The 25,140-nt window shown below is 49.7% G+C and overlaps 1 protein-coding gene across 2 annotated transcripts in view; it reads right to left on the bottom strand.

Moving 5' to 3' along the window:
* The window catches only part of ST3GAL1 (ST3 beta-galactoside alpha-2,3-sialyltransferase 1), a 92,422-nt gene extending 75,861 nt beyond the window's left edge, over positions 1-16,561 (bottom strand). The window contains exon 1 of one of the 2 annotated variants that reach the window (XM_045560372.1): positions 16,246-16,561. The gene's annotated coding sequence lies outside the window, so the exon portion shown is untranslated. Of the gene's footprint in view, positions 1-15,088; positions 15,329-16,245 lie in introns of those variants that run through there. The other variant, XM_045560374.1, reaches the window with a different exon arrangement.
* Positions 16,562-25,140: the final 8,579 nt, after the last annotated feature.

Raw genomic sequence — 25,140 nt, 5'->3', positions numbered from 1 at the left:
ACTCAGAAGCAAGAAAAATGTCTACCAGCTCCAGCTATAGCACATACTAGGACAAATTCCAGTCAAACAAATCACAGTTATACACTTATTTTTCCTGTTCTGGATCCATAATTCCTTCCTTCTCTGTCCCTGTTAGCACACCCACCATTCACAGCCCCCACATGCCATCTGAGGTTCCTTTCTACTGCACAATATATTAATAATACAATAAATCTCATCAGAGATTTTGTTCTCCAATTTTGTGTCTTCTTTGGGTAGAGCAGCAAAATGGAAGTAAAACTTGACATCACTCCTGGAGGCGAAGAGCCAGTTTGCTTAATAAATCATAGCTTTTCTCTTCCAAGTGAAAAACGATCATCTGAATCATTGTTAACACTGGATCTGGCTGAATACTATTGCTGTGTTTTTAAATTACAGGAATCTTTCCCGAGGACTGTGGGCATGTCATGTTCCAAAACAGTGCAGCCTGCTTCTAGGTGCACCCGCAGGGGAGGCTGGACAAGTCCAGCTGTGTGAGTTTAGAAAAAACAGCCTTTCTCTGAGTCTCACTTTACTCACTGGTAAAATGGAAACTGTATCTGCTTCGATTACACTTTTCAGGGTGGTGTTGAAAAACAAGTGAATAAAAAACAACATGAAATCACTTTGATAATAATAAAGCAAAACTAGCAGTAGAAATAGCAGGTAACATTTTTAAGTGCTTACTAGCACTTTGCTAAACTAAGCCCTTCGTACACAAAAGCTCAGTTAATCCTCACAATGGTTCCTGGATATGTGTACTATTATTTGCATCATTTTGAAGATGAGTAAATGGGGGCTTAAGGACATTAAGTGACTTGCCTAAGGTCGTATAACTAGTAAAGACTGATGCCTGAATTATAAACTAATTCCTAGCTCGACTCAGAGTCCGGGACTAACACAGTTTACTTCACATCAGCATTTACAGAGCCTTAGCCTGGGCTATGCCAACCTCTGTGCTCTGCCCTGGTGGGGACAGCAATACACTCTCAGCCTCTGCCCTCAAAAAGCCCACTGTATGGGGAGGGGGACGCAGACTCACAAGCAAGGAATTGTGCCACTCTGTATCCAGTGGAAGAGTGTAAATGTGCAAGAGGTTGGCTTCGTAACCTGAATTCCTGTCCGGAACATGAGGCTCATGGAGAATGAGATCAAGACTGAGACTGGCCAGAAGGATCCAGTGAGCAAGGAGGTGAGGAGCAAGGGACACAGAGAGGGGGATAATCTGGGGCCTTACTGCTCCCCCAGACTCCACCCGCGCAGAGCCCCATAAATCGTAAGATGCACTCAACTCATGGCAGAGTATCTCTGCCCTCAAGGAGCAGGACAGCTCATTGTTGGCTCCTACTAAGTGCCAGGTGCCTTCCCAAAATTTAATCATGAGTTAAATTCTAGACCCATTTTTCAGAGTCTGCGATCGCCTGCCCCAAGTCACCAGGCTACTCAGGGAGACGCCTGGATGCCCATGCTCTCAGGCTGCCCTGACCCTGTGTCCCGTTGCAGCGTATGACATGACTGAGACACGTTTATGCTGCAGGGGTGAGGCTGGATCCACTCCACTGCCCTCCCAATGATGTTCCAAAATTCTGCACTTGACGGTGAGAGGTAGAGGTGGAGGCCGGCGGAGGGACTGAAGGCTGGAGAGCAGGAAGTACAGACAGATCAGAGAGGGGGCCCTTTTGAAGGGGCCAACGATGCCCAGGAGAAAGTCGGGACCACACCTAGTGCCCGTGACCTTCTCAGTGTGAGTGAGCAGGGAACCTTCTCCTCTTCCATTACCTCCTCCTCCTCGTCCCGCCACCTGGCACCACTGGCCCAGTTCAGATTTGAGAAACTTTAATGGAACACATGCTATCCTCCCAAGCGCTGGCCCAAGCCCCTTTACTTGTGTTCCTCTACTTGGCTCTGGGGGCTGGGAAGGCAATGCCATGGGAGGGGACTTTCTGGCTGGCACGCGCTGCCTGTGCAGGGAGCAGCCCACCTGCTGCGGGGGATGGCTCGAGCCTTGCCAGAATTGAACTGAGCCTTGTGCCTCGGCTGTGGCTTCTCATCACCCGCCTCGGCCTGGCTAAGCTTTAGAAGTTCCTCTCCCCCCATCTCAAATCCAAAAGGTCTGTAATGGGAGGGGCAGCACAGCTCCCTGGTGTGCACCTCTGTTGCTGTGCTCCCTGTGGTCATCAATGGCTCCCCAGTTCCCCCCGGCCATCAGGCTGCAACTGTCCCAGTCACTTTCCCTGTCCTAGTGCAATCTGTTCTCACTCCCTAGAGATGAAGTCACCAATCCCACACGGGAGCAAACGCTCCCAACGTGGCTCACGGTAACTCCCACCTGGATCGTCAATCAGTCCTCCCCTCCCATCTATTGTGAACTTGGGCCACAATGGTTTTCCTAAAATGTCATGGATCTGATGAAATCCCATCCTGCATGAAGGAAAAGAAACCCTGATTGCACCTCATCACTGAACGAAAACAGGCCATTCAGGCCCCGCCACGGTGGGGCCACGACCTTTTCCTTCCTTCTACCCTTTCCCGCCAATCACACGGGTGGGAGGGTGCCTGGCTCCGCTGATGGGCTCCTCCCTGGGGTTCCCCCTCCACCCTCTCTGCCGCTGTCAGAAGGGCTCACCGTGTCCCCAGTTCCAGCCGGAAGACTGTCTCTTCTCTGGGGCTTTTTCCAACCAGCCCCTGTTTTATGTATGTCAGCTCTCACCCAGAAAGATGGGTGGTGCTATCCGCAGGGCACAAGTGGTGAAACTAGGCTGGGACGTGGGAGTCACTTGCCCTGGATCCCACAGCTCGTCAAGGGTGAGGAACCTGTCTTCTCCCCGGGGCCTTGGCCTCCGGGACAGGAGGTGCCCCCTTGGCACCTGAGACTGCGTGCAGAGGGGTGAGAGGGGCACTGCTGTGTCTGCCCAGAATCCTGCCCCTTTCTCGGGTCTGGGAGGAATGTGAAATACAGATGTATTTGTTTTCTAGGCAAGCTCAGCTAACTAAGGAGGCAGAACTATGTACTTTTGAACAAGATTTTGTGGGTGAGGGAAAGAAGGAAGAAAGGGAGGGAGGGAAGAACGAAGGAAGGAAGGAAGGGAGGAAGGGAGGGAGGAAGGAAGAAAGAGAGGGAGAAAAGAAAAAGTCTACTGACCATGGAAACCGTGGGCCCAAGGACAGGGCTGACATCATACAAAGTCTGTCCCTGGTGAATGTGACCCAGAGCACCAGTACTAACTGTCCTATTTATAGCCCTTTGAAATATGGCTCGGTGAAGGGGGGACTTTATTCTTTGGCCTCGTAACTGATCCTGGGGAACCAAGTGGAGGGTGGTGGGAGGCAGGCTGGCAGGGGTCCTGCTGTGCAGAGAGTGAGCCCAGACACACTGGGGCCCTGAACCTTTTATTCACCTGTGTGTTAGAGGGAAACATTGTGATATGGTGGGAAGGGGTGTGTAACAGGGCCCCCAACTCAACCACCCCAACCCGGGGAACTTAGGGCAGTGGCCAACTTCGGGGAGCTGTAAAAATACTGATAATGATAATGAGCTCACAGCCAAGTTTAGAAGGTTAAAGAGGCTACAATGACCAGTACATTGTATTTCCTGGCAGAAACTCAGGAAGGAAAAGGCGGCAGACGGATGCCAGAATTCACACAAACCGACACGGACTTGCTCAGAGGGAGGTCCAGAGGAGACTGGGAGACTCTGTGTCGTAAACCACAGCGGGACAGGCCCTGGCGCAGCGGGGTCCTGGTAGGGATGGCACCCGCGGCCTGTGGCTGCCCCTGCTGCCTGCTCTGGCGTGCAAGATGGCACAGGAGGCTGCCCCCTGGGGCACCCTGTGCTGCCCAAGATGACAAGAGAGCCCAGTGGTGAAAGCAGGCCTTGGCAGCGTTACACCGCACCGCCGATGGGCTGAGGAGTCGCACCAGACAGGCCTGGTCTGAGCTATCTTCTTAGCTGTAAAATAAGGTGCCGGGGTCTTGAGGATCCTTTTATGGCTGATATCGTACATATGTCTCATCTGCCTCTAATATCCGGAGACCACACCCTAGCTTCGTAAACCCAGACAGATTTCCCAGCCTTAAATTCAGATAGCTCCAGAGAGCCGCTCCCTGCCACCTCCTCCAGGAAGCCCTCTCTGGTTGGAAACTCTGTATGAGGACGAGCTTTCTCATCCACAGAGTGGCCCAGAGGTCAAAGGGCTACTATGTGGGGCAGAGAGCTCCCTATCACTGGGAGTGACCCAGCAGGTGCAGGATGACCACAGGGTATAGTCTAAGTGAGGAAAACACCGCTCCAGGGAGCTGAGCCAGAGGGAGACTGTTGAAGGTGATGACGATGACACGTTCCCCACAGCATATATATATTTAGCAAGCATTGTCCCAAATGCTTTCCCAGTACGAAACCATTCAAGGCTCACTTGGTACCTCCTGGGAAGTAGGTGCTATTATTATCCACATTTATGGATGAGGAAATGAAGGTACAGAGAGGTTAAGCAACTTGCTCAAGGTCACAGAGCTAGGAAGTGGCAGAGCCAGTGCTTTTATTGAGGGAATCAATGAATCAATGCATGACTCAGAGATGAATAATTGAAGTCTTGGAGCAGGAGAAGGCTGAACAAGGGCACTGCTAAGGCTCTTTGCAAATGCTGAGATTTTACAATTCTTTCTTTGTTTCACACCATCTAAATGCGCAACCTGTGTAACTAGACATACTGCATCCCACCCCCTGCCCCAAGTAACAGTCACAGTATGTGACACCATGGCTCACAGAAAAAGAGATAACCTCGTTTACTCCATCCCAGGGGCAGGTCTTCCAATATTCAAAGCTGTCTCCAAGGCCAGTACATTTTTGTTTCCTTGTTTGGATGTTTGGCTTGGTATAGACATCAGTTCAATTTATAAAATCCTACACAACAGGTCCTTGAATAACATCGTTTCATTCAACATCATTTCATCATAATGTTGACAAGAAAAGAAAATTAACTCCCGGCCAGGGTCACTGTGCGGAGTTGGCACGTTCTCCCCACGTCTTCGTGGGTTTTCCCTGGGTTCTCCAGTTTCCTCCCACAGCCCAAAGACATGCACGTTTGGTGACCTGGTGTGTCTACACGGCCCCCTTCTGAGGGAGGGTGTGTGTGTGGGTGTGAGTGTGCCCAGGGATGGAACAGTGTCCTGTCCAGAGCTGGTTCCCACCATGTGCCCTGAGCTGCCAGGGTAGGCTCTGGCCACCCTTGACCCCGAACTGGAATAATTGGGTAAATAATTATCTTACTTGTTATTAATCTTTCTTAAATATATGGATAGCTCACATATTTTGATATTTAATATTAGAGGTGTTTTGGGCCTTTATTTAGAAGTTTGGTTTATGACCAGAAGTATGTCAGAGGAACTTAACTCTTGTTTCTGTCAATTAACTTAGGGTGAAATCCGATCCTTTATACATCATTTTGTTTAAAGTTGCGGTTTCCAAGACTCTATCAACAACGTTAATCGAGGACCTGCTGTAGTTCAAGGATCATGTTTGCTTAGCTCAGTTTGTTCTATGTCTCAGGAAGAGACAGAAAAATAACAGCGGGCCTTAGGTTGGAATCAATTCTTCAACCCATGTTGAAAGGTGTGTGTTTCATTTGAAATTTCTATCAGGTGGTGGAAGGAAGAACAACCTTACTGTCTGTCTAATGTCTCCCCTTCATTTTAATTTCCTTTTTTGCCAAAAGACTGAATTTTAAAATTTCAGATTATGCTTTAGAAACAAGCAATAATACACCCCACAAAGACATTCTTGTTTGTGGCAGCTAATATGTTTCCTAAGCAACTGTCTTTATTCATCAAACTCTCCACCAGGTGGTAGGATTAACAGTGTTTTCAAGTAATAAGAACAACAAACCTTTCTCTCCACTGTGAAGATGTTATTAAAAGGGAATTTTCCTATGTTGCAACAGCGAGTTTTACTATTCCTTTTACTTGAAGCAGGTTGTCCCCAAAAAGCACCCGTCTAGATTGGGAGCTGGCTAAGTTTACGTGCCCGATGACAAACTTTGTACTCAGCCTTCCTACTCAGGCCTGTCTCCAGCCCCCTGCAAGCTCAAAGTGGCTCACCTTCCTTCCGCAATCCCCAGGCGCGGTGGGGCTCTCTGAATTCAATTTATATTTACAAGCCAAAGGATGAGGGTTTGCAATCAGCAACTCGTGGATCCATGCGGAGATGGGATGGGGAGGGACTGTTTAAAGGATACAAAAATTACAGCTAGGTAGGAGGAATGAGTTCTAGCATTCTATAACATTGTTAGGGTGACTATAGTTAACGATAATTTATATTTTCAAATAGCTAGCAGGAAGGATTTTGAATGTTCCCAACACAAACAAATGATGAATCTTTCAGGTGATATGCCGATTACCCTCATTTGATCACTATGCATCGTGTGTATTGAAACTCACCATGTACCCCATAAATAGGTGCGATTATTATGCATCAGTGAAAAAACCACTGAGATACCACCACATACCCATCAGCATGACAATTTATAACTTAGGAAAAATATTTGCATTTCATGTGTGTTATCTATTGCTGTGTAATAAATTATGACACATTTAGCCACTTTAAAGAAAATTCAAGCCAGACTTTAACAGAATAAATAAAGCCACAGAGCCAGCCAGAAATGGTGAATTAGGGGGAAAACTTGGAGCCCCAGCCTTTGGGAGAATGAAGCTGCCGGTACGAAGACTTGGGAAGTCGAGACAAACCAGGACTTCCTGCCAAAAGGATGTTACACGTCTTCCACGGCCACTGGAGGACGTGGGAGGGCACAGTCACCCAGTGTGCCAAGCATCCTGTCTAAACCCCTTAGAGAAACTGTCCCTCCCTTGCAGAGTCCCCACCAAGGCAGAGATAAAGGATGACCCTGGGAATTACCTGGCACGGTGCCTGAGGTCTCAGATTTTGGACAGAAACAGGGTACTTAGGAATTCCGGTTCTGCCACTTTCTAGCTATGTGACCTTGCTTGGTTAAGTGACTTAACCTCCCTGAGTCTAAGTTTCCACATCTATAAAATGGGATTAGAAAAAAAGTAAAAACGCACACTTTGCATTGCTGTTGTGAAGACTAGGGATGAGGGAAAGCGTGCAGCCTAGCCTGGCCTAGCCACGGCGGGGGTGCCACGGGGGGGGGGGGGGGAGGGGAGGGCCCTGCGCCGATGGAGCCTGGACAACCTCTCGTGCACACTGCACAGTTCAACTCGTAAAGCCTTCTGGAAAACTCATCAACTGAAATTATCTTCTTTGAAACCTTACTCAAGGTTTGCCCAGAGCAGCCTCTCCCGCTGCCGGTTAACCAGTTTACCCCCTAAAAATGTGCAAGCAAGATTCCCTGTTCCCAGACTGTCTGCAGGCTTTTTTCCTCCTCTCTGGCTGCTGTGTCTTGCTGTTGACTACCACTCCTGTGAGAAAAAGATTTACGTGCAAAATAACTCTGGGTTATTCATTGGCAGCTCCTTTCTGGAGGTTCCACCGTGATGCACCTACACTTGTGTCTCACCATAGAGCTCTCCGCTACCTGCATGGGCCCCCCCAGCACCCAAGTCTCACGGGCACTGATGGAGCTCTCCAACTTCCTAAAGCTTAAACTGGCCCTTGGCCAAATCTGTTGCTGGTTCCAGTTCAACCGTAACTGCTTTACATGAACTGTAAATGGGGATTAATGTCATGTTATGTTATGTTGTTATTGTGATGATGAAGTTTTGACTCCAAAAGCCGACTCTAGGATCTGATTAGGATGGTGAAATCAAGATTTATGGTTTTCTGCCACTGTTCTCAGGCTCAACCAGATGGAGACGGGGAGCATGGAGGTGAGGTGGAGACAGCAAGGTGACGGGGGTGGGGGCTGAGCGAGGTGGCTCTGCCAGGCTTAGAGGCCTGGATCTGACATTTTCCAGCCACCTGACCTAGTGCTGAGCAGTTCACCTCACTGGGCTTTGTTCCTCATCTGTACAGCTCAGAGTGGGAAGAGTGGTGGGGGCTCTGAAGGTGTAAACCAAGGACGACAGGTGATGGAACTGTTAGGCTGTTCAAAGTGTGTGCTTATTCCTTGCCCAGAAGTGACCCATGGAGTATGATGGTAATTTCAGGCACACAGAAGGTCTGGGTGCAGAGCCCGTGTGACCTTGGTAAGTCACTTCCCCCTCTGAATCCAAGTCTTTATCGGCAAAATAAGGAAGACCCGCATCCCAGTTTAGCACACAGATAACTGTGAAAGCTGATGTCTGTGAACACTGTCAGTTGATTTACTCTGGACCCCTGGGAGCTGTCTGGCCTTATTAGGGCTCCAGTAGACTAAAGGGAGAGAAAGAGGAGGAATGAATCCCTTCAGTACTTGGCCAAAGAAATTCAGAGATTTATCTGGGGCTCCAGTTCAGTCTTCTAGGAATCTAAGAAAAAGTTGGGTTTTTTTTTCCTTTTCTCTTTTTCCACTGAGCCTTTTATTTCTAAAAAGGTAAATGTCCAATTAGATGGATTTTTGTCTTTCATGTGGAGTTGTTTTAGGCTTTTTGAGCATGAAACAATATTTTGAAGTCATTCTACCCTTCCAGTTGGAGAAGTAGCTGGGTTTGCTTTGGTTGGGTTTTTTCGGTTGGGTTTTTCTCAAGAACTCTCTGCTAAGTAAATATGCATGAAGGGAATTTTTGGCCATTCCTGTCTCTTAGTTCACTGTGGATTCAAATGGATTTTTTTTTTAATGTAGCAAAATATATTACAGTGCTATCTATTTGCGTTTGATTTTTTTTCTAAATGTAGTTAATGAAATTCAGAGAAAGTACTTTCTTTGTACACTGGAAAGTGGACTTTTCAAAAGCCACTTGCAACCCCCTTTTTAATTCTGCCAAATAACTTGGAACTAATGTTCTTTTCTTCTCAACTTTTCTGAACTATTATAAGTAATTTTTAATTCATATTTTATATTTCCTGAAGGGCTTCAGACTCTAGCTGGTTAGATAACCTCTGATAAATAAAAATTATAGAAGGCCACTGTTTTGGAAGTAAGTTTCTGCACTAGGCCCAAAAGATGAGACTAAAAAGCAAGATGGAGTCACCCATGCTAATGTTCTGAGTCACCAAACCCAAACCAACTTATTATCTGACTTCTGAGAAATCAGGAGAGAGATAAAAGCCAATTTCCCAAATAGGGCAGATTAAATCTTCAATGGGCAGGATGATAAAGTTCCCTCTGCTTTAATCCTCACACAAAAAAGTTAGTCTGAAGTAAGCCGATGTTAACTAATCAGCTATTTGTCTATTGTTCTGTCTAAAAGTAACTAACACACTCTTGGTTCTTTGCTTCTGATTTCCTCAGCCCATCTCTATAAAGCCAGCCTCCTCTGCTCAGGGAATGAAGCGTTGCCTGATTCGAGAATCACAAGAAAACTTATTGAGATCTTTAAATTTGTTGTAATTTTGTCCTTTGACACTTTCATGTATTTTAGAGGAGAGGGGAAAAATAAATACACACACAGAGTCAGAAGTAATGATCCCCAAATCCCCAGAATAATTGAAAGAAAGAAACTTCTAACACACGAATGTTCACATAATATTATTTGAATACTGCATAGGCTAAAACGCCATCCTGGAGCACAACCCACCCCCACACCACCCTGTCTGAAACTCAACCTTCTCAGGAATAAAAACTAACATTTGTTAAGAGACTTTCATATGCCAGGACCTCTGCTAAATTCCTTAATGAATAAACTTATTTTTCACATCAACTGTACAAAGAATATCCTCATGACAAAAGAGGAAACTGAGACAAAGAAAAGGTAAGTAATTCGATCACTGGGTAATAAGTAATAAACCTCGACTGAAACCCAGGCAAACCTTAATACTTACGCTATTAAGCTTCTCATTAAGATGCTACTGATAACAATTTAAGGGTATTAATAATATCTTACATGCATTTATTTTTCTAGGGGCGAAAGAGAACAAAGGGCTAAAATTTAGGCTTCCACCAGCTGTGTGGCCTTAGGCTCGGGGGTTACCTAGGGAGTTACCCTCCAGTTTCTGGGGCTTCACCCCTGGGAATCTTGTACTCTGCCCACCCCCTCCTCATCTCCACATATAGCTATTGCAGAATGAAATGAGACCCACAGGTGTATGTGACCTCCTCCATCTTGCCCTGTCCTGGGGTGCTCCTGCCCCTGGCTGCTGGGCAGGTTCAGTTCTTGGTGGTGTCGGATTGTGCAGAGAAGGCCAGACCAGGGCAAGGTGGCGGGTTCATCCTCCTGGTTCGTCCCCTGCCAGGCTGAGTTGTGGTCTCTCTTCCAGAGGCTTCTGTCAACACCTACGAGATGCCTGCCTCCCCCACCCAGCCCATCCGTCCTGGCACCTCTCCTCCCAGTGGCAGTAACAGGGTACCGTGGCATTCCCCGCTGATCTCCCTAAACGCTGCTCCCATCTCTGGAAACACACCCTTTCATTAAACTCTCCATTCAACGTTTCCTGCTGGAACCCAGAACGGTAAGATGTTTAAAATACTTATCACTGCTGGACACACACTAAATACTCAACAAAAAATGTTAGTTTTTATTCCTGAGAAGGTTGAGATTCAGACGGGGTGGTATGGCGGTGGGTTGTGCTCCAAGATGGCCTTTTAGCCTGTTCAGTATTCAAACAATGCTCCTAAAATTATTATCAACAAGGCACGTTCACATGCCTCATTCTGTGGGCTCCTCCCAGGTCTCCTGTGGTAGAGGCAGAGTGGGAATTTATTTTGCCATCCCCTAGCTGAGGACGTGGAGGATCAAAGAGGTTAAGTGATGCACCCAAGGTCCACGGCCAGGAGCACACGGGACGAGACCAGGGCCAGGACCTGGGAGTTCTGAGTCCCAGGCCGGGGTTTTCCTGCCCAACCCCCTGACTCTAGGAAACATCCTGACACCAGGCCCTCTTGAACAGTTGCCGCAGGCCATAACCACAGCAGACTGAGTCCACTCCAGGAACCCTGAACTTTGACGCAAGTCCCACTCTGCTGACCAGGGAGGCCACACAGGAAAGGCTCCAGTCAAGGTTGCCTGGCCTTACAGTGCTGGGCACTCCATGTCCCTGCTCCTGGAAACAGCACTTTGGGCAGCTTCCTCGGCCATGGCCCTGGCTAGCTAGTAATTCTGTGTCCTGCCCTAGGGAAAAAGCAAGTTTTACAGAGCCCATAGCAATGAGAGAAGCATGCTATTCCAATGCAGTCGGGAGGCCCTGCTTCTGCCAGGGGGGTCACTACAAACCATTTTATATTAAAATCAGCCTCCTCATGTTTCCATGAGCTTTCCAAAACTTCCCAACCTCAGTCAACTTCTTCATTCCGCACAGGCTCTGTTCTTGGAGTGCTCCAAGCAATCAGTCACTTTCTCTTATAAACAGACTTACGCAGCTGGAATCTGGAGCTCTGGGTCTCCTATGTGCACAATTCTCCCAAGCATTCTTCTCTCCTTTAACCCTCCCAGAGCCCCTGCCTCCCAGGGGTGATCTCCCACATGCCCCCCAGAGCTCACACAGCTGGCTGGCAGTAGCATCCCCCTGGAAACCTGGGCACTTTCTCCCACCCCCTGCCTGCCATGCCATTTACCTCCATCCTCCCAAATCAGCTATTTAAATCTGAGATAAAGTATCAGGACAAGCACTAAAAAGAAAGCATTGGGTTTTATTTCTTAAAGCAAATGCAAAGCAGACACTGTTCTATACACAACCACTGAAATGCTTGGAGGCTCACCTAGTGTAAGGACCTGCAGGCTGGCTGGGAGGCGACAATCGTCCCAGGCCAACAAACAGAGATCAGGACCTCTGGAAGGAAAGTGGCCAAAGCACTAAGCCTCTAAAATGCCCTGTCCCCTCACCTCTTCAGAACCATGCAGAAAAGGCTTGTGGCCAATCTGTTATTTTATTTTACTTTACTTTTCTTGCCCCACCAAGGGTGTGCAAGACACTTTGATATCAGACGCATTCAAGAAGATAACTTTGCTCTCCTGCAGCCTAACTCATCTCTAGAACACCCCAGAAACCTAAGGCTTTGTCAGTGAATCCTTCTGTGGGTCCCTCAAGGTGGAGGGAAAGTTGCCCATCCTCTTTCAGCACACGCGTGTTTCTATATGCCCCACACCGTATGTCCCCTGCCCCTCCCCAAGACACTGCAATCTCTGGGACAGCAGGAGACAAGGACCATTCGTTCTTCCCTCTCTGTATCTCAGCACCTTGCAGGGTGCCCCAGAACGTCATTTCAGGCTCATCTGAAAATCAAAACAATCCAACCACCACCACCAAGAACAAAACCAAATAACCTGGTCTTTAGAGTCTGGTAACTTCCCCTCTGAGCCTCGGTATTTTTGCATTGAAGTGAAAGGGTTGAACAAAGTTATTTCTAAGGTCATTTTCAGCTTGTAGATGGGAACAAAACAGGCCCTGGCAAGGTCACCATGGTCCCTCTCTACAATATGCATCATTTGGGAGTCCCCAGAGATGTCACCTTGGCTCTGTCAGGTTTCAGACCTCAGAATCTGAATCTTCTGGGCCATCTTTCAAAATCTACAGCTGCTGGAAAATGACTTTGCCAAGTGAGTGAGGGCTCCAAATGGCCCTGACCTGCTCTGTGAGAGAGGGGGACGATGCCCTTGGCACAGGTTAGTGGACAGTACCGCCTCCCTCGGTCAGGGCTGTCGGTAATGCCAGGAGGGTTTTGAGGGTGGTGCTGACTGTAGCAAACATAGATGAGGTGGGGGCTGTCTTCACAAAGAAAAGCTTTAATGGACCCAAGGTGACTGTCAGAACTCCAAAGCCTCTCATTTTGCAGAGTGAAACTGAGACCCAGAGCCTGGAATAGCAGGGTGCCAAGCTGCAAATCCACTTAGCATTGCCACTGGGACTCGAATGCAGCCTCTCTCCGGCCCTGGTCTGGGCTCCTGCGAGCAAAGTAAAGCATAAAAGAGCTCTCAGACACTCCGTCTGCGTGGGGACGTGGTGAAGACTGCACAGGGACTACACCACTGAACAAAGCTGCACGTAAGCCTTATTCTAGAATTCTTTGTGACCAAGCCAGCTCTTCCACCAGCCTGTGGAGTGTGCACACATGCATACAAGACTCACTGGGAAGCCTTTACAAGATGACTGGGGGCTTTTATTTTTTGCTTTCCTGGTTGCTTTTTGTGGTGTGGGAGGGGACGTGGGGTGAGGGTTAAGGTTTAGATCCCATGTGGCAAAGCCCTGTCCAAATACAAATCCTTTGAGTCAGCAACCCTTTAGACAGGAACTGACTCAAGCCAAGCAAGGTTAACTAACCAGGATGTTCAAAGAGTCACATATCCAAGAGGCCCCATCCTGGGGGACTGCCAACCGCTTGCTGTTAGGGCGGTGTCCGGGCTTGGGGCGCTGCTTGGTGAGGAGGAGGAGGAGAGATCCAGGCCCCGGATCCAAGCCCACAGATGACTCCATTCCCCCAGAGCAGGGGGGCCCAGGGCTCCCCGTAGCAGTGACAGCCAATTCTGTGGAGGTCCCCAGACATCAGCAGGAATACTGGGGAGCCCAGTCGGGGCAGTGGCCAACCTGAGCCTCCACACCAGAATACAGCCCTGTCTGCAGTTTGCAAGAATACTGCTTAGAAGTTAGCTTCTGCCTGCTGCTGCAGCGCTAGAAGTGCAGAATCCACATCCTCTAAAGAAACCCTCTGCTATCACTTCCCCCAATACTTCCTGTTTTTCTCTCTCACCCTGGTGAGGTTCTGCGGCCTGCCAGCCAGGGAGGTCAGGGAAGACCCTGCTCAACACCTCCCAACCTGCCCCTCACCTTGCCCAATCGCCCCACCTGTACAGCAAATGCAGACCCAACAAAACGCAGGGACAACAAATTCCAGAGCTTGTGGGATTTCCGAAAGGCAGGGGAAGGAGCTCTCTATTCATTCTTTCATTTATTTACTCAGCAAAAACTGTGATGGAACTCCTTCCCCTCAGACCTGAAGTCAAGGTATACGGGTACAGACATACATCCACATATATATGTGAACATATGTATGTATGCAACACTCATATTCACATATGTATTATGGTCACACAATTTTCTATTCTGTAGAACGTATTTTGGAGATAGTAGTAATGGCCCCGTTTAGCAGACACGGAAACTGAGAAACCGAGAGGTTCAGTCTCATGACCAAAGTCAGAGGGACTGAGACCCCACTCCGCACCCAGATCTGGCTGGAAGCAGGGGGCATGAAATGGTGAACGCTGGTCAGTCGTTTCAGCCACCAACGGGATTTCAGAAAACGGCCTGGGCCACGGTGATGGGGCAGGCATGGGAGGTGCCAGGAGGCCCACAGGGTGACACAGGCACCAGGCGCCCCTTTCCCGCCGCGCAGCCTCGCAGCAGTTTCCACAGAAGCCAGCAGGGGGCAGTGCGCCTTGCCTTTTCGAGCCTCGAGGCCCTCTCGGGCAGCACCCGGGAAAGAAAACCAGGGGGGCTGCGCCCGCAGCTTCTAGGAATACGACAGAAGGCGAGCGACGCGCAGTAGGTGCTCAAGGCACGTCTAGAAGCCGAACGGGCTTGACCGAGTAGATAAATTTGAGTTCAGCAGTAGAAAGGGGAAGGGGAAAAGGGGGCGTCCTGGCCCCTGCCAACACCTTCCATCTTAGACGCCCGGGCAAAGAGCATGGCACTGGCACCTACTACGTGCCAGGGGCAGTGGCGATGGCTGGACCGCCTCGTTCCCCGCTCATCCCTTTTCCCCCTCCGCCCATCTCTCCCTCTCACCACACACACCCGGCCGCAGAGCGGGGTGGGCGCTCGCCGTCTCCCTGGGGAACCACACAGTCACAAATTCGTCGGGCCTGGGGACCAGCAACAGGGATAAGTCAAGTCGGGGTGAGGCCAGTGTTCCCAAAAAGCAAACGTGAAATTCAGGCGAACGCCAGATGCGGCCGGCGAGTTAGTCCCTGACCCCAGGGTCACCGCTGTCTCCCTCGGCGGGGCTCGCCAGGTCCAGGAGAAGCAGCGACCTGCCCAGCCCCCACCCCTTGCGCGCTACTAGGTGCGCACATGTCCCCTAGCCGAGCGCACCGCAAAGCCCCGCTCCAGGCAGGGCCCGAGGGAGAAGAGACTCAAGGCTCCCGCAGATGGACAGAACGCACAAGGTCCGGACGGGGACTCGGCTGCCAGGCAAGACGGAGAAGCGTTTGGGCGTCTCTGTGCCAAGCTTGGGCGCAGCCTCAACCCCCATCTCAAGTTCAGCGGCGCTTCCTCCCGCAAGGTCACGCTCAGAGAAGGGAGCTGAAAGTTGCGCCACCGTCCCGACTCCAAACTAGCTGTACCCCCAACCAGGGCACCTTGCCCCAGTGTAACAGCTGCCCGCCCCGCGCGCTCCCAGAAGGGGCTACCCTGTCTCGTGCAGGTCACACACGCGACAGACGCAGACAAGTTGCTAACTTTTGTCAGATTATTTATCCGCAGCTGCGGCGCCTAACGGGACGGGGGCGGACTCGGGAGTTTCGAGTTGCCACTGACACCGCTCCCCTATGTGCTCCCCTTTGCCCACCCGAGCCCCCCACTCCGCACCACGCCGCGTCCAGCCGCCCCAACCCAGGCGCCAACTTCTCCGCGGATCCGGAGCAGCGCGGGCAGGAGGCGTCCCCGGGGCCAATAGCCACCACCCGGGTCTGCGCCTGCTCGCAGCGGATTGGGAGACCAGATCCGGATACCGTCCCACGACCGCTGGTCGGGATCCTGGGCTGCCTCCGCAGTGTTCCAGCCCGTGACCCCGACTCCGCTGGGGCGCCTAAGCCGCGCCGCCCAGTGGGGTCTCCTCCCACTGCCGGGGAGACCCCAGCCCGGTGCTGTGTGCAATGTCACCGGGGCCGCTCCGGTAACCGCTGCCCAGACGCGGCGTAGGCTCCGCTCTGAGCCCCAGGCAGCTCCCCCAGTTAACGGCTGAAGACCCCCAGCCCGAACCTCCTCCCTGACCTTCTTCCGCTCCCACAGAACCGATGGTCGCGGGCTAGGGAAGGGGTCTCCCTACGTGTGTCTTCCCTCTGGAGCCTGCGGTCCTCGGTCTCACCTCCACTGTCACACCCTCCTAGTTCCCTCCTCATCCCTCTGTTCCCGGGTCCGGACAGTCACCCCTCCACTCGGAGAGCACACACGAAACTGCCCGGCCCCAACTCCGGAGGACGCAGCCCCCCGCGCACCCCGACAGGGTTCGGCCCCGCGCTCGCACTCACCGCGGCTGGAGACACGCTGGAGTTTCCGCGTGAGGGGAGTCGGAGGAGAATCCAGAAGGGGTGTTCCTCACCCTCGCCCCCTTCCTAGCTCACATCGCCTCTTCCTTCTCTCTCTCCTCTTCTTCCTCCTCTTCCTCCTCCCTCCGGTCTAGGGCTCTTTGTCTTTGCAAAGTGTCGAAACTGTCTGGCATAGTGGGCTCCGCCGGCGGAGGTTGGAGCCGGGAAGCGGGAGGCGGGGTGAGGATGGGAGCGGTCTCGGGAGCACCTTCCCCCGGGTGTAACGGGAGCGGGAGGCGGGGCGACCGGGGAGGGGCCTCCTCCCCCGGCAGGCCGGGCCGGGAGCCGGGGCGCGCCGGAGCCGGCAGACGCCTCTACAGCGCGGCCCTCCCCTTCCTCCGCCCAGGGCCCGCCCCCGGGGCCCGCGCTCCCGCCTCCTCCCCCCGCCGGGGCTCGGCTTTCCCCTCGCTTGGGGCTTCCTGCCAGCCCCATGTAGCTCCTCCGAGCCACGTGGACCGCAGCGGGCTCGGCTGGGGCCGGGCCGGGGTGACGCCGGCGGCGGCGGTGGCGGCGCGGGGATCGGATCGCCGCCCCGAGAGTGGCTCTGCGGGGACAGCTCCGTGCCTCCCCGCGCCTGGACCTCCGCCTGCAAGCTGGCGAGGTTAAGGAAGAGCGCCGGGCGGCCCGCGGCCCCTGGGTTCAGCCACAGGAAGGAGAAGACGGGCACGCACCGAGAGGACTTGGCGGTGCCCGAAAGACCCCGAGTCGAGGGCGCGGTGACGAGAAGGGGCTGATCCCCCTGCTGGCGACTGGGCAGAGCCCGCGACTGGCTCTGAGGGCGCGGGACTCGAGGTGGGATTTAGGGAGGGGGAAGGGAGGAGCGTGGCAGAGTTCGGGGACTCATGAGGCCGGTTCCGCGGTTCGGAGCCGCAGAGCTGGGCTCCGCCGCCGGCCCCGGCCCCGGCCCCGGCCCAGCCCTTGCCCTGGCTCGCGTGCCCGCCGCTGGGTTTTCCTCCCAGATGCAGAGGCTGCAGCGTAGTCTCCAGCCGGGGTCGGCCCCAAGGCAACCTGGGGCTGGGACTCGGGGTTTGCAGTTATTTAGCCCTCCCTCTTGTAGAGGGAAAGAGGAGGGGTGGAGACTTGACTTTGCTGCACAGCAGAGTGCAGGTCTTGGATGCTGAATGCTGTACACAAGTCGTGTAAATCTGGTTGCTCGTACCGCCTTACTGGAACTGCCTCTTTCGCAACTTTTCTATGTTAAGAGGAAAGAGGCACAGCTTGGCCTACGGGGTCAGTGCGCCCTTCCAGCTCCCACTGCTGCAGTCGGAGAGCCCAGGCTCTTGCAGTGGAAGGGCTGGAGCGCACCCTGGCCGTGCATTCTCCCGGGGACGTGCTAGTGGAGGGATTCAGACCAGGGCCGGCAGGATCAGGTTTCTGGTTCACACTCAACGGGTGCGTGATCTTGGGCTGGTTACTGAATCCTTTCGGTAGCTCTGTGCCTCAGTTTCCTCATCTGTGAGAAAGGGCCTAGTGTCTGTCTGCCAAGGTTGTTGTGATGATTAAGTGAATTCATACCCGTAGAACCTTTAGAACTGTACTTAGCATACAGACAGTGTGCAAAGTTAGCTGTGCAGATGGTGGGCTTCTCAGTGCCAGGTCCCTGCCTCCTGGACCTACCCTAGAAGCTGGGGGAGGGGGCTTGGGGGAAGATTTCAGGGACTTGGGAGAGAAAAGGAGAGATATTCAGAGAAGTAGAAGAGAAACGGATTTTTAAAAGGGGGAGAAGAGAGAATGAGAAAATTAACTACTAGAAAGGGAATGAAAAGAGGAATGGAAACTTGCAAAACACATATCAGGAGGGGGAAAAAGCCAAAATAAAACGAATAAAAAGCATATTGATCTGCCTTTTGGGGAGGGCTTGCAGCCTGGCTAAGATTCCTGCCCTCCAGGAGGTAGAGAGAAAAGTTTTGGATGTTTCATGACCTGCTCTGAGACCTCTTGCCTGACCCTGTTGGTTTTTGTTACTGTTTGGCCTGCCTGGAAGCATCTGGTGGGCTTTGCTCTTCCTGAAACTCTGGGTCATTGTGTTCACTACACCTGGCCTTACCCAGATGCTTATATGTGTGGGAGGAGGGGAGCAGAGAGTTCTAATAGCATCCGCCACTGTCCTTTGCAGTGGCAACATCTTCCAGTAAGGGGAACCTTCTAACCTGGACCACTCAAGCTTTTAGCACCTGGAGGTGTGTCTTGGAGCATCATCCAAGCCCACCTCATCGTCTGAAATACAAGAGTCATGATCCCACTGTTCTCTTAGGGACAACCGAGTGCAGTGCCCCATTGATATACATGATTATATATCCGGTGACTGCCTCTTGATTTGCCTCTAAGCTTGCTGTGGGTAGGGAATGCATTGTGTTCTGCTGACTGCAGCACTTGTCTTGCTGCTGGTTTACATATTAGATGCTCAATAAAGAGTTCCTGAATGAATTGATAAAAGACGTGTTGTTTATTGCATGGATCAAATAAAATAATGTATGGGAAAGTACTTTTAAAAATAGAAAATGCTATCCTAATATGACACTATGCCACTCTAACCTAGTAGATTCTGTGGAAAGAGGATCAGATTAGGCAAGCTAAGTAGCCCCAGGTCATCCAGCTGTTGCACTTTGATCCAAAAGCAATTCAGTTTCCGCTCTAGGTTCTTGGCAGTTACCCTGGATGACTCCATAGTGACATGGAAATTCCTCATTAAGTGGTACTGATGAAACATGCATAAATCATCCTCTCATCTATATAAAAGGTTGTACATCAGATATATCTTTTTCCAGTTTCTTATGGGTTAACCCAGGTCAGGCCTTTTCTCCAAGTTCCACTTTCTGTCACAATATGTTTCTTACCAGGTGTCATGCACTACCTCTCTCCCTCCCTTTTTTTTTCTGGATTTGCAACATTTCATGCAAGCAGCACTCTTGCCACCCAGGACTGCTTCAAGGATTGTTCCCAGAGCTCAGATGTGGGACTATGTGTCAGAGGTGTGTGCATGCATTCCTCTTTGTCACCCCGAGTGTGTCTCCCAACATGCCCTGCCAGAGAACAACGGGTAGTAGTCATTACTGGGAGTGTCTGCATGGTGGGTCCCCCGGGAGGGCTGACATTGATTTAGTGTTCACTGCCACCTCCCACGTTTTCAGAGCACCAGCAAAGCTCTTAGTAATGATGGTTAAGGAAATTGATTTCATCCTTTTCTACCTCCTTTCTTGGCACAGCAGAGTGGAAAGATCCTAATGGGTTCTGATCCCATTTTGGTGATTGTGCAGAAAATGGAAGGGCTGCCTTGCTTGTCAGAGACAAGTTCAGAGGTGCTGGGCATGTGGCGTTTTGTGTTCTGAACAGTGTTTTACTTAGAGCTCTTGGGATTGTGAGGAACTTGTTCAGATTGCCTTAGAAAAAAGCTGTTTAATTTAGGGATGTGCAGATCAGAGCCAAAAAACGGAAGCTGGAAATTCGAGAGACAGCTCATCTCTATGTCTCTCTTTCTCCTCCCCTCCATGCTTACAAACACACTCTCTCTCTCCCCGCTCCTCTATTCTATCCCTGCCCACAGGCTTCCTCTGTGAAATCCTGGAGTCTACCCTAAAGTTTTCTTCATGTTTGTGGCTCCAGCCTCTTTATATCCTGACAACTATGGAAACCACCCTTCTAGTTTCACTTCCTATTGTTGATCCACTTGGCGTTTTAATTTATCCAGGAGAGGAATCTGATTGACTGGCCTCATCCACAGGGTCATGGGTTACCAAGCCAACTCTGAATAGACTTCCCAGGCAACATGAGACTCCTCCACAGGTGACTGTGTAGAGGGAGAGCCTTCTGGGAGATTTTGCATTTGAAGGAATATAGGATACGTGGCCCTTAAGTCCTCCTCCACAGTGAGGATCTTAGTTGGCGTTGGAGTTAGCAGAACTGTTTAGCAGAACCCATATAATCTACACTATTACATATATAGTCATGTGCCACATAATGATGTTTCGGTTAAAGATGGATGACATGTATGAGGTGGTCTCATAAGATTATAACGGGGCTTGGCCAGGTGTGGTGGGTCACACCTGTAATCCCAGCACTTTGGGAGGCCTAGGAGAGAGGATTGCTTGAGGCCAGGAGTTAGTTTACTGTAAAATAGTATCCCATGTAACACCGGCAGCAGCCTCATACATCTCATGTTTACCCATGTCTTGATTGCATCATTTTCCCTCGTGCTTGATTTAATCTAGTGTTGTTCTGTTCATCACGGCCCCTAAGCATGCAAAATCCACAGCTCACGTTGCCAGCAAGAGGCCACTTCAAATGATTGAGCTGCAAACTAAATTAAAAATTACTGAGGACTGCAAAGGTGGAAAAACAGTGGTCATTTTTGCACACCGGGCAGGCAGGTCCCGCTCCACCGTAGCTAAGAGCTCGAACAAAGACAAAGCTGAAAGGATCTGCTTCATTGAAGGCAAGAGATGTACAGAAATTTGAGAAGGACCTGTGTTGGAGACGGAGGAACTTCTAATGGCCTGGATTAAAGACCAGACAGGGACGAGTATGCCTCTTAGCACCATAGTGATCACAGCCAAAGCAAAAAGTTTGAAATGTGGCAAGAAAAGACCAGGTCCAAATATAACGTTGAATTTACTGCTAGCTCTGGGCAGCTTAAACAATTCATCATATCATGTGAAAGTCAGTGATGCGTCTGTGAGTGCTGATCTGAAGGCCACTGAAGAATCTTTAGTTACAGAGAAAGATTACTTGTCAGAGCGAATTTTCAATACAAATAAAACCTCCCTATTCTGGGAACTCATGCCTGAAAGGACTTTCATCCATAAAGAGGCCAGTTCCGTGCCAGGTTTCAAGGCTTTTAAGGACAGGATAACAGTCTTGTTTGGGGGCAATGCTGCAGGCTACAGATTGAAACTCTTTGTGATCAGGCATGGTGAGAAACCCAGCACCTGCAAGCCTATGAGTAAACTGCCAGTGCACCGCAGGAGCAGTAAGAAGTCAGGGCTGACCCCTCTCCTCTTCCAAAATGCCCTCCTGAATTGCTCTGCCGGTGCAATGGAGAAGCACTGTTTGGAGAGTAACACGCCTTTCAAGAGTTTGCTTATTGTTGACATCGCTTCTGCACATCCTCCTTTTATTGGAGAACTTCATCCCAGTATCAGAGTGGTGTTTCTCCCTCCAAACACCACCTCTTTGGTCCAACCGATAGATCAAGCAGTTACAGCAGCTTTTAAGGCCTATGACCTGAGGAGGACAAGGCTATTGCTGCAACCAAGGAAGACACTGAGAAGACACTGATGCAATTCTGGAAGAATGACAACATTTATGACTGCATCAGGAACCTTGCTTGGACTTGCTGTGATGTCACTGAGGAGTGTATGAACGGCATCTGGAAGAAGACACTCAAGAGGTTCATCCATGGCTTCAAAGGATGTGCTAAGGATGAGGAAGTTGCAAAAATCACCACGGCTGTGGCTGAGACGACAAACAACATTAGCCTGGGCGTGGGTGAAGGAGCTCCCAGAAGTGCTTCCAAGGGACTGATCAATGCAGAGTTGAAATTGGAATAGGAATGTGGACCTGAAGAAGAGGCAAGAGAAAAAGAAACTGCAGGAGAAGGAAATGAAGAGCACCCCCCCCTGAAGATTCACAGTGAAGAGCTTAGCAGATTTTGCAGACTTTAACAAGCTTCTTATGTGGACCTCAACACCAAAAGGTTTTCATTAATAGACAGGAAGGTTCATAGTATATTATCTGCTTACAAGCAAATTTCTGATGAAAAAAAGAAACCATCCAAGCCAACCAGCGTGGACATACAATCGTGCATCACTTAACGAAGGGGCTACATTCAGAGAAATGTGTCATTAGGCGATTTGGTCTTTGTGCAGACTTCACAGAGTGTGCTTACACAGACCTAGGTGGTACAGCCTACTGCACACCTGGGCCATGTGATCTAGCCTATTGCTCCTAGGCTGCAGACTTGTGCAGCATGTTACTCTACTGAACACTGTAGGCAGTTGTAACCCAGTGGTATTTATGTATCTAAACATAGAAAAGGTACATAGAAAAATACGCTATAAAAATAAAGCACTTACCATGAATGGAGCTTACAGGACTGGAAGTTCCTCTGGGTGAGGCAGTGAGTGAATGGAGAGTGAATGTGAAGACCTAGGACACTACTGCAGACTTTGTAAATATTGTACCGTTAGGCTACACTAAATTTATAAAAATTTTTTTTTCTTTCTTCAATCATAGATCAACCTTACCTTACTTTATCAATTTTTATACTCTTTTGTAATAACACTTAGCTTAAACTATAAACACACTGTACAGCTGTACAAAAATGTTTTCTTTCTTTATATCCTTATTCTATCAGCTTTTTTTCTACTTTTAAATCTTTGTATTTTTTTTAACTTTTAAACTTTTTTGTTGAAAACTAAGACACAGACATACACATTAGCCTAGGCCCACACAGGGTCAGGATTATCAATATTACTGTCTTCCACCTCCACATCTTGTCCCACTGGAAGGTCGTGAGGGACAATAATATACATGGAGCTGTCATCTCCTATAATAACAATGCCTTCTTCTGGAATACTTCCTGCAGGACCTACCTGGAGTTGTTTCACAGTTAACTCTATGATTATGATGTTTGCATAATGAAATTGCCTAATGATGCCTTTCTCAGAGTATATCTCTGTCATTGATCTGCACATGCCTGTATTAGACCCAATATCCATGCTTAGCCAGCTGAGTAGTCTCAGTCAATCATGACCACCCTAATCTCTTTGCCAGAAATTGGCTCAGGAATGAATAGATTTAATCCCTATTTGGACCATCAAGATAAAGATAGAAATACACTTGAGTCTTCTGGGAAAAAAGTTTTTAAGAGTAAGCCCTGGAAAGCCCATTTCTAACTGGACATAAACAAGAAAGTATTTTTAATGCAGTTTCTCTAGGAGGCATCTTGTGTCTGTGAAAAAAAACAAATTGAACATAAGTATTAATAGATCCAGAGTCTTGATCACACCATACCTGAAGCCTATCTGGACATTCTGTTTCATGAGTCAATAAAATTCTTTTGTTTACACCACTTTGGGTCGTAGTTCTGTTACTTGCAGTCAAACACTTGATAACTATGGCTGGATTCCTGAATCCCCCTCCTTGCCGCAAGTCATTCCTAAGCTAAAAACTCTTAAGACTTTAATGGCTCCTCATTGTCTAGGAAAGTAAGTCCAAATTTCTGAGTCTATGGACATTCTTGATGTAGTCCCAATGTGTGGCGTCTCTCTTATTTTCTTCCAATACTCCTCTACACAAGCTCTTTATCAACAGGTGTGACTCAGACCAGAAGCTCTGATTAAATTACATCTTGTTATGTTCTTGAAATCCACATAGGTCTCCATCTTGCTGGGCTGGCGAAGCCCCCAAAGTGTCCAAAAGTGCAGAGGGCTAACGCAGGGCCTGGTGTGAGGAAGCCCCTCCACTTGGCAGTCCTCACTGCTTCCGCAGTGCCTTTCACTGTCTTGGGCTGCAGGACCCATAAGGACTGTGGCTCCTAAGTATCCTTGTCACAGCGTCCAGACGTCCTGGATATGTAAGCTTCCTAGGGCAGCCATGACAAATCACTACAAAGTGGGTGGCCACAAACAGCAGAAATTTATTATTTCACAGTTCAGAAGGCCAAAAGTCTGGAACGAAGGTGTTGATGGAGTTGGTTCCTGTGGGAGACTCAGAGAGAAACTGTCCCCTGACTCCTAGCTTACGGTGGCTCCTGGCAATGCTTGGCATTCCTTGGCTTGCAGACCCAGCACTCCTGTCCCTGCCTCCCTCTTCCCATGGCTGTGTGTGTATGTGTGTGTGTGTGTGTGTGTCTTGTAACAGCACCAGCCATTGGATTTAGGGCCCACCCTAATCCAATTTGACCTCATCTTAACTAATTTAACCAATTACATGTGCAAAGACTCCATCTTTAAATAAAGTCACATGCTGAGGTTCCCAGTGATCATCATTTTTTCCAGGACATTATTCAACCCAGGGACCAGGGATACCCTGTCTCCCCCTGCCCAGCCCTCTTCACCGGCTGCCCTTGAGTGGCGGCTTCCACGCTTCACAGCCCCAGCTCACGTCCAGCCCTGGAGTTCTTTTTTGTCCTTTTCTGTCTAATGTTCTCAGGATCAGGCTCCTGTCCCCTTTTCCTGTGTACGTGGGTTTAAGTTTGATTTCCAAGCTGGACCATTGGCGACTTCTAATTTTCCCTTAGGCAGCAATCCTTGAGGCCAGGAAACATCCAGGGCCTGACTTCAGGCTTGAAATGGGGGAAGTGGGAATACATAGGGGACTATACCTACAAACCAATATTAAAATAAAGTCCCCTGCCATACCTATTACATCTATGTTCCACATACAGCAGTCGATAGAACACTCACCATTCCTTCTAGAATACCCACCACCAGGCTTTGTGTACGGACTGTTAGTTCCCTGGAAGGGTCTCCACCAGCTGAGTCCCTTTTGTCTGATGTGTATGGCTCTCCTCAAGGGGGCTGGAAGAAATGCTGCTGAGTGAAGGCTTCACTATTGTCCCTTGTGTATCCCTCAGCCCTTCCACTTACAAAATCCTCCTGTGTCTCTCTTAAAACCTTTCATTACTTTGTACCTTTGTGGTCACATGCTTATTAAGTTGTATTTCCTATTAGATGGAATGATTCTGAAGAAGAGGTGTAATCCTTTCTTCCTTCTTTCATCCATTCATTCAACAAAAATTTGTTGAGCACCTACTATGTGCCAGCTACTGTGCTAAGTGCTGGAGAAGTGGAGGTAGACACAACGCAGCTGCCATCCTCAGGGAGTCCACAGTTTGGC

Source organism: Lemur catta, chromosome 9, assembly GCF_020740605.2.
Source record: "Lemur catta isolate mLemCat1 chromosome 9, mLemCat1.pri, whole genome shotgun sequence".
Lineage (NCBI taxonomy): Eukaryota > Metazoa > Chordata > Mammalia > Primates > Lemuridae > Lemur > Lemur catta.
The sequence above is the reverse complement of the archived record's forward strand: the minus strand, read 5'-3'. Positions and strand labels throughout refer to the sequence as shown.